This window comes from Ochotona curzoniae, unplaced genomic scaffold (genome assembly GCF_017591425.1).
Source record: "Ochotona curzoniae isolate NIBS_2020 unplaced genomic scaffold, NIBS_Ocur_1.0 contig_199, whole genome shotgun sequence".
Taxonomy (NCBI): Eukaryota; Metazoa; Chordata; class Mammalia; order Lagomorpha; family Ochotonidae; genus Ochotona; species Ochotona curzoniae.
The window spans coordinates 138681-152904 of NW_024465286.1; the positions used below are offsets into that span (position 1 = coordinate 138681).

At 52.3% G+C, this 14224-nt stretch overlaps 1 pseudogene; it reads left to right on the plus strand.

Annotated features, from left to right (window-relative positions):
- The first annotated feature begins 1064 nt into the window (after nt 1-1064).
- On the plus strand, nt 1065-3103 carry LOC121150051 (annotated as a pseudogene).
- Nucleotides 3104-14224: the final 11121 nt, after the last annotated feature.

Here is a 14224-nt window from a genome sequence, read left to right on the forward strand (position 1 = left end):
ACCACTTCCACTGCAGAGCATTAAAACCAGCACTGGGGGAGGGGTGGTTGGACAGAATGGCTACAAACAGAATGTGTGTGGGCTGGATAGTGGAGCTGGTTAGGTTGAACTAGGCTTCAATGCCTTTGACGTGCATGAGAGCTGAGCGGGATACGGGACAGACTGAACTAGTTGGCTGCACAAATTGGCAAGCATGGGAACTAGGGCAAGGCACGGGCCTGGTGGGGGTTACTGTGGCTGGCCGCAACTAGTTTGCAGTTCCCATTGGTTTATGTAAGGATCAAGTGTGTGCTGCGCAGAATCAGGCTGAACTGCAACACCCATTGGTTCCAGTGGAAGACAGGGCTGAAAACAGACCCAACATAGTAATTACAACCACAGCTGATTGGGGCGATGGACTGTATTGGGCCCTGTACCTGCAAGTACACACAAGAATCTAGTCCAGGAGCACCTCAAAGTTTCTTTGGGGATTTCTCCACTGAAACTGCTAGACTCAGAACTCTACCCATGGAGGGAACTGCAGGTTCCAGGGTCTGCCATGGAGTGCAAGTGCCAGAGCTGAGCCACCTAGGAGGCTCAGACAGAGCAGTGGAGGGCATAACCAGGTACACATGGAGCACATGGCAGTCTATGGGAACGTGCAGAGGATACCTGGCACCCCAACAGAGGACAGAACGCATCAATCAACTACCCCAGCCATATGTTGGCAGTGAAAAACTGGGCAAATGGAGACTCTAAGATGGGCTATGTCAGTCAGTGGATTCTGCAGTGAATTCATTGTGCTTAGAATGGTGAGATTGGGCCCGGCGCCATGGCCTAGCTGGCAAAGTCCTCACCTTGAGCACTCTGGGATCCCATATGGTAGCCGGTTCTCATCCAGGCAGCCCACTTTCCATCCAGCTCCTTGCTTGTAGCCTGGGAAAGAAGTCAAGGATGGCCCAAAGCTTTGGGACCCTGCACCCAAGTAGGAGGCCCGGGAGAGCTCCTGGCTCCCAGCATCAGATTGGCACAGTACTGGCCATTGCGGTCACTAGGGGAGTGAATCATTTGACGGAAGATCCAACATGATCCTACGCCATATGCCGACACCCATCCAGCACAAGCCAGCAAGGGTGGTGTACCCCAAGCTGTACCAACCAACGCCTAAACCCTTGGCACCTGTCGGTGCCACACTCACCATCCAGGGCGAGCTGGGCTCCCTCCCACCACAGCCCAAGGCACCACAGAACCTGACCTCCATGGCAGCTGGCAAGGCTGGCCAGAACGTGGTGTTGTCAGGCTTCCCTGCACCTGCCCACCCTGCAGACCAGCGTCTTCAGGCAGCCACCAGCCACCACAACTGGGGCGGTGCCACAGAGGCCATCAGGCATCCTGAGCAAGCCCGTGAACGTGCACCTGCTGAACCAGGGCAGCAGTATCGTCATCCCAACCTAGCACAAGCTGCCTGGCCAGAACCAGTTCCTGCTGCCCAGCGTCCCCAACGTCCAGCTCCCGCAACCACTCTCCTCCCTGCCAGCCAATGTGGGTGGCCAGATCCAGGCTGCTGCGGCCCCTCACACACACGGACAGCTCATCGCCAACCCCATCCTCACAAACCAGAACTTGGCAACCCCTTTGAGCCTGGGCCCTGTGCTGGCCCCACCCTAGGCTGCACACAACACTGCCACACACATCCTCTCTGCTGCACCCATCCGGGTGGGCCAGCCCACGTTCTTCCAGATGCCCATGTCACTGGCAGCGGGCAGCCTGCCCACACAGAGCCAGCCTACAGCCCCAGGCCCCATCACCACCACCACCACAGTCCTGCAGGGCATCACCCTGCCTCCTAGTGCCTTGGCCATGCTCAACGCCCCCATGGGCTGGTACAGCCAGCAGCTCTTCCCGCTGCTGCGGCGGCTGCCTCCTCCACCACTACCACCAGGAGGCCACCCCCGTGCTCACCATGCAGCCCACCCCACCAGCACCCCCTGCAGCCAGCACGCTGCTGACCCTGGACCTCCAGCAGGCGCAGGTACATCTCCCCATTTGCTGGCAGCCTCCCAGCCCTAACTGTGACCAAGGAACCTGTATCTTAACTACAGCTGAAGAAGGCCCCTGCACTGCAACCCAGCAAGGAGGCCTGTCTCCTGGAGCATTTGCACAAATACCAAGGGTCTGTGCTGCACCCCGACTGCAAGACCGCCTTCCCCTACCTGCAGGATGCCCTGCAGGGCCTGCTGCTCTACCACGTGTACCAGGGCGCCCTCCCCTCCCCCAGCGACTACAAGGTGGACAAGGAATTTGAGACAGTCTCCACCCAATTATTGAAACGCACCCAGGCCGTCGCACCTGCCCACCAAGCTTGTGATCCGGCATTGCGGGACTGGTGGATCACCTTCCATGACCTGGGCTGATGCGTCCTCCTCCCTGTCTTCCTCCTCATGGCCCGCTGCCTCTTTCCTGGACTCCAATGAGGACAGCCCCACGCCTTCCCGCAACGGCCCGCCAATCAAGACCTACGAGGTGCGAAGCCACATCAGTCTCAAGCTCAAGATCAAACAGGAGACCAGGCTCAGCAAGGTGGTGCACAACAAGGCGCTGGACCCTGGGCACCAGCCGTCCCCCGCGCCCCAGAATGCGGAGCCCCTGCAGCGTCCACCCCCGCCACCATCAACCCCGGCCACCCAGATGAACGGCATCGTGGACCACACGCCACCGCCGGAGCCACCCGGCACTCACAAGGCTGCAGGCCTACGCCACCATGGCCGTGCCTGCTGCTCTGCAAGAGCTACCCAGAGCATGTGGCCACCAGTGCCACGCCCATGCCCGCCAAAGTGGACAAGGCCACAAGTGGCGGCCGTGGAGGACGAAATGTACCAGCAGCTACTTAAGGCCACCACCACACTGCCTGAGCCCAGCCACGCAGCCGCCCATGCAGGCTGGGAGGCCCACACAATGCCACCCGCCAAAGTGACGCAAGCCCCAGTCCACAGACATGGACCAGGCCAGCTTCTCAAGCCACAGTCCACAGAACGACACTCTCATGGAGCACTTGCAAAGTGCCATCGACAGCATCCTGAACCTGCAGCAGGTGCCGGGCCAGCCACATACACTAGCACCTTCCGTCTCCCCGCACCCCTGCACAGGCTCAACGCCTACCCACCCTCCAGCTTTCCCCGGCCACAAGCACAAGGCTGGATGGGAAGCAGAGCTGCCGGGATTAGAAGCGGCACACATATGGGATCCCAGAGCACTCAAGGAGAGGACTTTAACTACTAGGCAAAGGCACCTGGCCCTTTCCCTTACTTGAACTCTCATTTGAACACAAAAAAAAAAAAGCAAGAAAAAAAATAAAGATATTTTTAAGATCTATTTACCATACCATATCACTTTAAAAAATTCAATTTAAGAAATCACAAACATCAATTATCAGACAGTACCAGGATTTAGTCACCTTTGACAATGGAAGATCAAAGAGACCAAGAATTAATTGACAAAGGATTTTTTCAAATAGATTGTCTACAAAGTCGCTGTGCCACCCCAAGCCTCTGCCAAGCACAACTCCAGCACCACATGCTGTCCCTCAACCTTGCAGCAAAACTATCCACCTTTCCAATAAAAAAATAATAATAATAAAAATAAATCTTTAAAAAAAAAAAAAGAATTGGCCAGTGACACAGTATCTGCTTCACACCACCCACCTGACTGCCACTCCAGAGACAGCTCTGTTCACCCTGTGCCTACCATGCAACTCCCACATTCACCACACCTGCTACTCCAAGGCCAAGTTGGGGACGGGTTCTTCTAGGGTAGATCCTGCTTCCACCCCCTACTCTGGAATCAGAGGCTGGAGTCTTCCAAGGCCCATGTTACTTCCCTCCATCCTCTGCCCCTCCTATTCCCCAACAACCAGCAGTCTGGGTTATGGTCTTCCAGTGGTGGGTCCAGATTCCCTATGGGTAGTTTCCTCTGCTTGTGCTCCATCGCCTGTGACTTGCTGTCTGTAAGCGTGACTGGATGTGGAGACTCATCACCCTTACTCTGCTGGTGCTTGCAAGATGGACTCCTGGTGCCATTTCTGCATGAATTCACCCCAAGCTGCATGTGATCCAGCACAGGGTTTGACCCAGGACCAGCTCTGCCTGTCTCAGGCCATGTTGGTGGGCACCTACACCTTCCTCGATATCACAGTGCAGGGAACAAGGGACCCTCCACTGAAGGCATGGCAGATTGATTGATTGGAAAGGCATGGTAACAGAGGGAGGGATATCTCCCATCAGCTGGTTTATCAACTGTTTCAAAAACTCGGCAGTATTAAAGCGATGTATTGAGGCCATTAACGTCATCAACAAAGAGAGTGGTTGCAAAAAGCCTTAGTCAGTTAAGAAAGAGATCAAATGATATGTTAAGATTACAGGGGATCTTAATGGTGAAATAACCAACATCATACTGATTGACAGTAAAGACCTTGAATTAAAATAACCAGCTTGGACCCAGCACAACAGCCTAGTGGCTAAATCCTAGCCTGGCAGGCCTGGGATTCAATATGGGTGCCAGTTTGTGTGTCAGCAACTCTACTTATCTTCCAGCTACCTGGTTGTGGCCTGAGAAAATGGTAGTGTTTGGGAAAAAGCTTTGAAACTGCATGCATGCGGACAACCTGGAAGAGGCTCCTGGCTCCTGGTTCCTAGCTTCTGATCAGGATACTGCACCAACAGGGGAGTAGAAGAAAAGGCTCCTGGCTTTTCTTTTTCATTGTGGTCACTTGGAGAGGGAACCAGGGGACAGAAGATCTTTTTCTCAGATATAGAGAGAGGAGGAGACAGAGAATAAGATCTTCTGTCTGCTGGTTTATTCCACAATTGATCATAATGGCTGGAGCAGAGCTGATCTGAAGCCAAGAGCCAATTTTTAGTGGCAAGTGAGATATACAGAGAGGAAGAGAGAAAGAGAGAGAGACAGAGAGAGAGAGAGAGAAAAGAATTTTCCACCCACTGGTTCACTCCTCCAGCAGCGGCAATGTTTAAAGCTGAGCTGATCCAAAGCCAGGAACCAGAAACTGTTTCCCTGGTCTCCATGGGGGTTCAACATTGCAAGGCTCTGTGCCATCCTTGACTGCTTCCCAAGGCCATAATTGGAGAACTTATTGTGAAATCCAGCAGCCAAAACATAAACCGACACCTATATGGATTCCTGGCACATGCAAATACTTTAGCCACTAAGCTACCATGCTGGGTCCTAAACAGTAATCTTGAAGGAAAATGAAAATGAATTGAGGAAGCACACAAGGAAATGGTCCACTATGAGTTAGAGTCAGAGAGTGCCCTGAATGCACTGGGGGAGAGCTCAGCTCCATCTGCCCACCCAGATAGAGACCAGAAGATTTTACTCCAGCAGTTCTCAAAGCTTTCCCTTACCCTGAAAAATAAAAAAAAAAAATAAAAAATAAATAAATCCCCACTTCCTTTCAGATTATCAAGATCTGACATGTGATTCTAACAGTTTTAGAAATTAGAAAAACAAATGATAAAGAAAATATCACTCATTTTCCCTCCTCTCAGAAATTATCCTGGAATTCTGCTACCCTGGTTCAAGCTGATGCCTGCAACACTGCCATCCCACATCAGAGCACTGGTTTGAGTCCTGGCTGCTCCACTTCCCATTCCAACTCACTGATAATGCACCTGGGAAATGTCCCTGCACCCACGTAGGAGACCTGTATGAAACACATGCTTCCTAACTGTCCTGGTCAACCAGGGAGTAAACCCAGCTGATGGAAGATCTCTTTCCCTCTGTTACCATGCCTTTCCAATCAGTCAATCTGCCATGCCTTCAGTGGAGGTTCCCTTGTTGCCTTTACTGTGACCTCCACAAAGGTGCTGGTGCCCACCAGCATGGCCTGAGGAGGCCCTAGGTCAAACCCTGCACTGGGTCACAGCAGGAAGTCATGCAGGAACTGGCACCAGGAGTCCATCTTGCAAGCACCACCAGAGTAAGGGTGATGAGTCACCACATCCAGCCATGTATAGAGGCAGCAAAGTCAGGGGCCATGCAGCAAAATCAAAGGACACTACACCCAGGGAAGCTCGACCCACTTTTTATGATTATAGCACTGATATCCAGGTGTTGGGGTAGAGAGGAAGGGGAAGGGCAGGTTACAGAGCAAAACAGCAGCACCTCTGGAATACTCCAGTCCCTGACCACGTGGGGGTCAAGGGGTAGATGAAAGCAGGATCTATTCTTGGAATAACCTGGTCCCCAACTTGGCCTGGATCAGCACATGTGGTAGGGATGTGGGAGATGTATGGTAGGTTCATGGAAAACAGACCTGGCTCTGGAGCTGCAGGCAGGGGAGCAGCCTGAAGCAGACACCATGTCACTGGCCAAGCCTGCCTGGGCCTGGAGCAGCAGGCAAGGTGCTGGGAGGACTACAGTTGCAGGGACCCTGGCTGTGCCCCCTATCAGGAGCAGATATAGTGGGTGCTGAGGCTTGGTGGAGCACCCAAGGGACAGGTCTGGCCATAGAAAAGAGGCCTGGGCACCAACTAAGTCCACCTGGCCCTGCAGTCCCTTACAGGTAGGCTGGGAACTTGGGGTGGGGAGGGATGGGGGATTTATTGGTGTGAGTGAGCTGGCCTGGCCCTGAAGTGGATGGCTGGCAGTTGAGATCAGAAGAGGCACTGCCCAAATCAGCCTGGTTCTGGAACAGCTGCCGTGCCAGTGGATCAGGAAGGCTAGAGTCCCGGGGTCAACAGTGCAGTTGGCCTGTCCTTGTAGCAATGGTGGCGTGGGCATGCTAGATCTACAGCTGGCACAAAGAAAGTGGCAGGTATGCCAGAGCCCAAACTCACCTGACCCTGGGGCAGCAAGAAGGGAGGAAGTGCTGAATGACTAGATCTGTAGGGGTGCCAGGCTTGGGACCCTGGAGGTACATCAGATGGTGCTGAGTGCTGGGGGAACAAGGCTGGCTGAGCACGCCTGGCCCTGGAGTGGATGGTAGGCAGATGGGGCCTGGGGATGACATCCAAGCTGGCCTATTTCGGCAGCAATGAGCATGTCAGCAGGGTAGTTGTGTTGGATGTGTGGGGATTCTGGAAGAGCTACCATGGTTCTGGAGCAGGTAGGGGAGGTCAGCCATGACAGGGGTGCTGGGGAGCTGGCCTGGCCCTGGAGGGACATCATGGGGGCTTGCTACAGGCACTGACAGGAGTGCTGGAGGCATGGTGGGCACAAGGCAAGCAGGGCTCACACTAGAGCATGGTCCCTGGGGAATGGGGTGCTTGTACACTGGCTAAGCTGACCTGTCCTGGCACTGGAGCAGTGGGCATGGTGACAGGGCTGGCAGTCAGAAGCGCAGGATGCAAAGAAAGAAGTAGCATAGTGTTCCTGGTTTGAAAGCAGCTGGTGGATCAATGACTGTCAGAGGGAGCGCGTTGCTGGCTGAGGCAGCCTGCCCCTCGAGTTGTGGATGGGGCAGAAGGACAGGCATGTGTGTGAATCATGGAATGGTGGCCAAGCCTCTCAAACCCTGGAGGGTTTGATAAGCAGGTTTCAGAACGGGAAGTTCTGCCTGGGACCCTATACCTGGCATTGGCATAGCATAGCAGTGGGGTAGTTGTGTTGTGGCACATGTTACTCTGGCCATGCTGGTCCATCCCTGGAGAGGCAGGCCAGAGCACCTGGAGGAGCCTGAGGGAGGCGAGACAGGCAGGCTACAAGCATAGGCTTTGCCAGCTCTGAAGATCTGTGTTTGCTGCAGCAGCCAAGGCAGAAATACAAGAGGTGCTGAGGACCCAGGAAGAGTAAGCCTATTAGAGGAGCAAGATGGAGAACAGGGCTGGCAAGATCCCTGGCAGAACTAACCTAGAGCTGGCACTGCCTGCAGTGTTACAGCCTACCCATTGAAAACATGGCACTCTCCTGTGGATGTCCAACTCACCTGGTTCCGAAGGCTGTATAACTCACTCTTTCCACAAAAATACATCTAACTTTCACATTGATGTTACTCTCTGAAAGACAGAAGAGCTGAGCCATGCTGCTTGGTCTGTTTATCTGCCTCCTTCATCAACTTTGCTGTTTAGCAAACAGGCTGAGGCCACAGGGTCAAGGGCAAAAGGGGCCCGGGTCTAGGCTGCTCTTCTTGAAAAGAGGCTCTGGCTGCAGACATCCACCTTTCCCTGGATTCTCTGCCACATACCCTTACTGCTAGGCCTCAGCTTTGCTGGAACTCCTGAAAGTACAAATTAGAAACACAGGGTATGCAAGAATTAGCATCTTCACTGTCCCACCCAAACTGTGAACAGAGGGTGAGGAATACATACAGGGGCCATGCACAGGGGCTGCCTGTCCTCAGAGTCTGTCTGCAGGAAGCCAGAAAGCAGGTACTGGGGAGACCAAGAGTCAGAGTGCCAGAGTGATGGAAGCACGTGAGCAAGAGAGCGAGTCCTACCTATCAGGGGCCATTGTGGGGACTTCTCAAGGGCATGGTTACACAACAATGTAACAGGCTGGGGCTGCAGGGACACTGGCAGAAGGGGCCTAGCCCTGGAGCGGCTGGCAAGCACACTGCCTGCTGAGGGAGCAGGATCACTGGCTGCCCTTCTTTCCCCTCTCCTCCATGCAATTAGGTCTGGCCCTAAAATGGGGGACTACAGTGCTTCATGAACAGGGACACCAACCAGGATGTCTTGGCTATGAAAGATGGCAGGTAGAGAGGGGACTCATAGTGCACCTGCCTGTCCAGCTTGTCCCTGCAATTGCGGCCAGTGGGTGCCTTAGGCTCTGGCCTTACTGCCATGACCCATTTGCCCTGGAATGCACGGTGTGTGTACTGGTGGCACATGTGGATACCGACCAAGCAGCATGTGGGGCTAAGTGAACTGTGAGCAAGGGCTGAGGGTTGCACTGGCCTAGGTGGCTTGCGTGATGTGGCCCTGGAGCAGATGGAATGCATGCTCAGGGCTGTGAAGTGCTGTCTGAACAGGCCTGGTCCTAGACCAGCAGTAGGGGGCAAAGGTGATGCAGAGTTAGATGTGTGTGGAGCACCAGTTGAACCCACCTGATCCTCGAGTGGCTTGCAGGCAAGCTAGGTAAGAGGGGTGTGGTTAAGGGGAGCAGGGTTGTAAATATAGTACACATATGTCAAACTGGGAGCATGGGGAGGCAGCTAAACGTGCAGCAGTGGTCTATGGGCTGCTAGCAGAGCAAACATACCTTACCATGGGCTGGCAGGTGGGCAAGCAGCCTGTTGAGGTGCCAGGTGACTAGCAGAGCCCTCCTGATTCTACTGCAACAAGTGGAGCAGCTGGGCAGGTGTGCTGGGGTCTTGGGCAGAGTGAGCCTTGACCTGGAGCAGTGGGAAGCATAGAGATATAGGGGTCATCAGACTGGCCCTTTGGCTCTGGAGAAGGTGGCAAGCTGGCAAAGATAGCAGGGGCACTGTTCATGCAGGGCAGGCCCTGGAGTGGCCATCCTGAGTCATGTCAGAGGTGCAAAAGAGGTGGCAAGCACTGGCTGATTCTACCTGCTCTGGAGATACCTGTGGCAAAGAGGGTCAGGTGGGCAAGAGGTAAGGTGTCTCTCTCCAAGCAAGCCTGTCCCTGCAACAGGGGACAAGGCAGGAATGCTAGGGGAAGTGTAGGTGCTGGGTGAGGAGGTCTGGTGTTGGAATGCAGGCAGAGTGTGGTGCATGAAGGCTGGGGTCCATGTACTCTGGCCCAGGAGGCCTGGCTCCATCCTGGACAAGAGGTCATTGTGTCGGGTGGGGAGCGGGTGCAGGGGAGGCAGAGACCAGCCCAGGCTCCCAAGCGTGGCAGCAGCTGGTGGGCAAGAAGCTGTCTGAAGAATTAAGTGGCCGAATTGGCCTTGCCATAAAGCTGTGGACCGGGCAGGTGTGTTACAGGCTCATCGGGGATGTAGACAGGGGGTGGGCGCAGCCTAACAGCCTGGCCATGACCAGCACCAGCAGGTGGGCAGGGTGTACCTGCTGTGGGGCGGGTTGCTGTGGCAAAGACGATCTAGCCCTAGAGCAGCCTGTGGGGTGATGGGGTGGGCTGAGAAGTGGCACAGGGGATGCCAGCAGAGCTGTCTTGGAGCAAGTGAGGGCAGCTGTGAGCACATGGGGCGCTGGCTGAGACCACCTGGCCCTGGTGCAGTGGGCTTGTGGGAGGGGGCATGCTAGAGACTCACTGTGGGCCAGCATAGCCCAGCTGGGCCGGGAAGGGTTGGCATGTAGGTAAGGGTTGCTGGGGACACCAGCAGAACCTCAAGAGCCTGGAGTGGCATGCGGGGCAGGTTGGCTACAGATGCAACTCGTAGCGGATCAGCCATGAAGTGAACAAACTAGAAATCAAAGCACCAGGACATGACAGAGAATGAGCTCTGGGAAGCAGCCTGCTCACACTTCACAGGGAGACCCACACTCAACAGCTTCCCCACGTTCCCAGGCTTTTGCCCCCTTTAGAAGCTATCTAGGAGGCCCATGTCAGTATTCTAGCAGCTAAAATCCTCCCCTTGCACGCACCGGGATACCATGTAGGTGCTGGTTTTAATCACGACGACCCTGCTTCTCATTCAACTACCTACTTCTGGCCTGGCAAAGCAGTGAAGGACACCTGAAAACCTTGGGAACCTGCATCCATGTCAGAGACCCAGAAGAGGATCTAGGCTCCGAGTTTTAGATCGGTGCAGCTCAGGCCTTTGCAGTCACATGGCGACTGAATCAATGAACAGAAGATCTTCCTCTCTGTCTCTCCTCTGTGTATCTGCTTTCCAAATAAAAATAAAATGGAATTTTAAAAAGGACACTTATCCCAGACATTGAGCACAAGTGATACTAACTTTTTATTAAACAAGTAAAACACATTCACAACTTTTTGTACCCTTTAGCCACCAGAATTAGATCTCTGCAAGTATTCATTCGAATAACTTATGAAACCAGTCACAAACACACTCACAAACTGATAAGTGCTCTAGGCCACCAAAATTTTACCTTCACAAAGATTCATTGTTGGTGCAAATTAGCCTTTGACTAAACCAACTTGTGGATGCAAAATGAAACTGCTGTGTATCCCAAGCTCACGACCCTAGGATGTACCTGGGCCTTTGCCAAGGTTTTACTCCCTAGGTAGCCAAGGCTGAGAGAACCCAGAGTGCATCAATCATTTCTTTAGATGATATTAATATGTCACCAAGGAATGGAGCTCTGGAAGGGTAAAGAAAATATTAATGCTGCAAAGGGTTAGCTATATAAACTGGATGAAACACCAAGAATGTCCTCAGGTTTTAGGGCATCAGCTGCCACTCTGAATGATAACCCCCACCCAATCTACTGCTATCTTTCAGGGGGAATGAGTGAGAAAGAGGATAAGACAGCCACACTTGTTTGTCACAAGTGTTTTGAAACTCAGCAAAACAAAAACAGTGTAATTAGGACCATGAAAATGTATGAATGGGGGAACAAGAGTTGAAGAATGACTAACAGATAATTTAGTCTTTTTCTTATTTAAAGGCAGACTTTTTCATTCACTCTCCCACTTCCCATACGCCTGTAACAGCCACAGAACGAAAAATAAGTCAAATAATTTGCACACTGGTACCAAAACCACTGTCTGCTGCCTCCCAGCATGGGCAGTAGCTGCACACAGCATATTCACAGAAAGGAAACCCAGGCATTCTGATAGAGACACAGGAGTCCCAATGTCATCTGAACCACTGTCACACACACCGACAAAGGGCAGTGATGCCTTCCTGTGCTGTGTCAGGTGGCCATTCACTGCTTTTCTCCCATGCCTACTGTTCACAGAAAACAGTTCTTCTAAACACCTAATGCTTATTTTGTGACACAGAGAAAAAAAAAAAAAGAAAGAATAAGAAGACATAGTGAATTGTATCTTGGAGGAAATAGTGACTCCTGTTGTGATTTTCAGGGCAGAGAGCAGCACTTGGCATTGAGGCAAGAATTCTGGACATTCAGAGATTTATTCCCTGCCTTAATGCTCTCTGCTGAACCTGACTTATTCCCTCTACAACTCATGGGGACATTGAATCCCAATTGGGAGAACTTAAGGGAATGGGTGACAACATACCAGAAGCCATCAGGATAAATCAGTAGTGCTGCCTTCACAGCTCCTTCCTCAGGTTCTTCTAGAGAAGCCCCTTTGCGTGAGTCCCCGTGCACTCCCTTGGCTTGTCTACAAGGTCGCTGTGCCACCCCAGGCCTCTGCCAAGCACAACGCCAGCACCACATGCTGCCCCTCAACCTTGCAGCAAAACTCTGAGGAAAACAAGGCTGTTTGTTCTAACTGCTGGAGTCTGTGCTGGTCTGGTGTGAGCAACAAGAAAACTGCCCCAGACCCTTAGGAGGAGCTTCACTGAGGACTGAGCTGGGGGCTGGAGACACTGCTTCTCAACTCAAAAATAGATTCCTTTACATAAAGAAAAAAGAAATATGCCCAACATGAAGGTCAAACTGTCCCTGGGCACTCCCCCCTCCTCACTGCACAATGGGTTCCACTGTGAGTCCTAGTGTTCAAGGTCAGTGCTGCAGAGTGAGGACCCCAAGGTCCCCCTCCTGGCCCCCGCCCGCCCCGCGGCCTCAGGAGATGCTCTCACACACTCACCCTTCCCAGCTTCTCACCAGTCGGGTGTCCTGCACAGGCTCCTGCGGGGAGGGAGCTCACAGGGCAGCACTGGCTCAGCCACCTGCGCCTCTCCACCAGCACAACCAGCAAAGAGGCTATGGCGGCGCCCACAACAACCTCCTGCCTGCTGCCACAGGGCTTCCTGGGCGCGCCTGATTGGACCGCTCCCACATAGCTGAGCACGTCACAATGCGCAGCCAATCAGAATCACAAAGGGAGGAGGGGCAGTCAGGTAGGATTCTGGAGGGAGGGGGAGTGAGGGGCGGGGCTTCACCTCAGGCAGGAAGTGGCCTCCTCTCTTGCAGCTTGAGCCTTCCAACAGCAGGGGCCGCTGTCGCCTCTCACATCAGTCCACCTCCTGGCCTCTCCTTCCCTCTCTGCTTCATGTTCAATCTAGAAAATGAGAAATGTAGGACAAGAGTCTGCAGATACACGTCACTGAATGTTCAACAGAATCTGGGACTTTTCTTTATGTTTTTTTTTTTTTCCATTAGTTCATTTGACTTTGTAAAATACAGATCTGACCCGTCGAATTGGTCTAGTGGCTAAAGTTCTTGCCTTGAACACACCAGGATCCCATAGGGTTCCAGTTCTAATCCTGGAAGCCCGCGCTGCCTGCCCATCCAGCTCCCTGCTTGTGTCCTGGGACAGCAGAGGAGGACAGCCGAAAGCCTTGGATCTGGAGGAATTTTCTGGCTCCTGGCTTCGGATTGGCGCAGCTCCAGCTGATCTGGTCACTTCGGGAGTGAATCAAAGGACAGAGCACATTCCTCTCTCTCTGTCCTCCACTCTGTATATCTTATCTTGCAATGAAATTAAGTAAATTAAAAAAAAAATTTATAGGGCCCGGCGGTGTGGCCTAGCGACTAAAGTCCTCGCCTTGAACGTGCCAAGATCCCATATGGGCGCCGGTTCTAATCCCGGCAGCTCCACTTCCCATCCAGCTCTCTGCTTGTGGCCTGGGAAAGCAGTCAAGGACGGCCCAATACTTTGGGACCCTGCACCCACGTGGGAGACCAGGAAGAAGTTCCTGGATCCAGGCTTCAGATAGGCATAACATCGGCCATTGCGCTCACTTGGGCAGTGAATCATCGGATGGAAGATTTTCCTTTGTCTCTCCTCCTCTCTGTATATCTGACTTTGTAATTAAAATAAATAAATTTTTTAAAAATATAAAAATTTATAACTGAAGAATATTTGAAAATTGATAAAAATGAATCTATTCTGTTTCATTTCTCCATTGTTCATTTCCGTGTTAGTACTTTTTGTTTTCATATTGTTGCATATCTGTTTCTTATTATTACAGAGTAATTTGATGATATCTAATAATCTCCTGCCCAGAAATCTTGCTTGATTCTCTCATGATTTTATGTTTGGTTTTCCACAAAAGCACCATTAGTGTATATTGATAATTTTATTGCTTAAAACATGACCATTCTGCTACAATTTCCTTTCTGTGGTTAATTTTCTGATTACACATTCACAACAATGTATAACAGACAAAGCGAAGAGGGCTTTTCCTGATTCGATCAAACAAAAGAAAACCTGCAGTGACATATGTAATTCATATTATATTTCCTGTGTTATGTTGTGTTATGTGATGT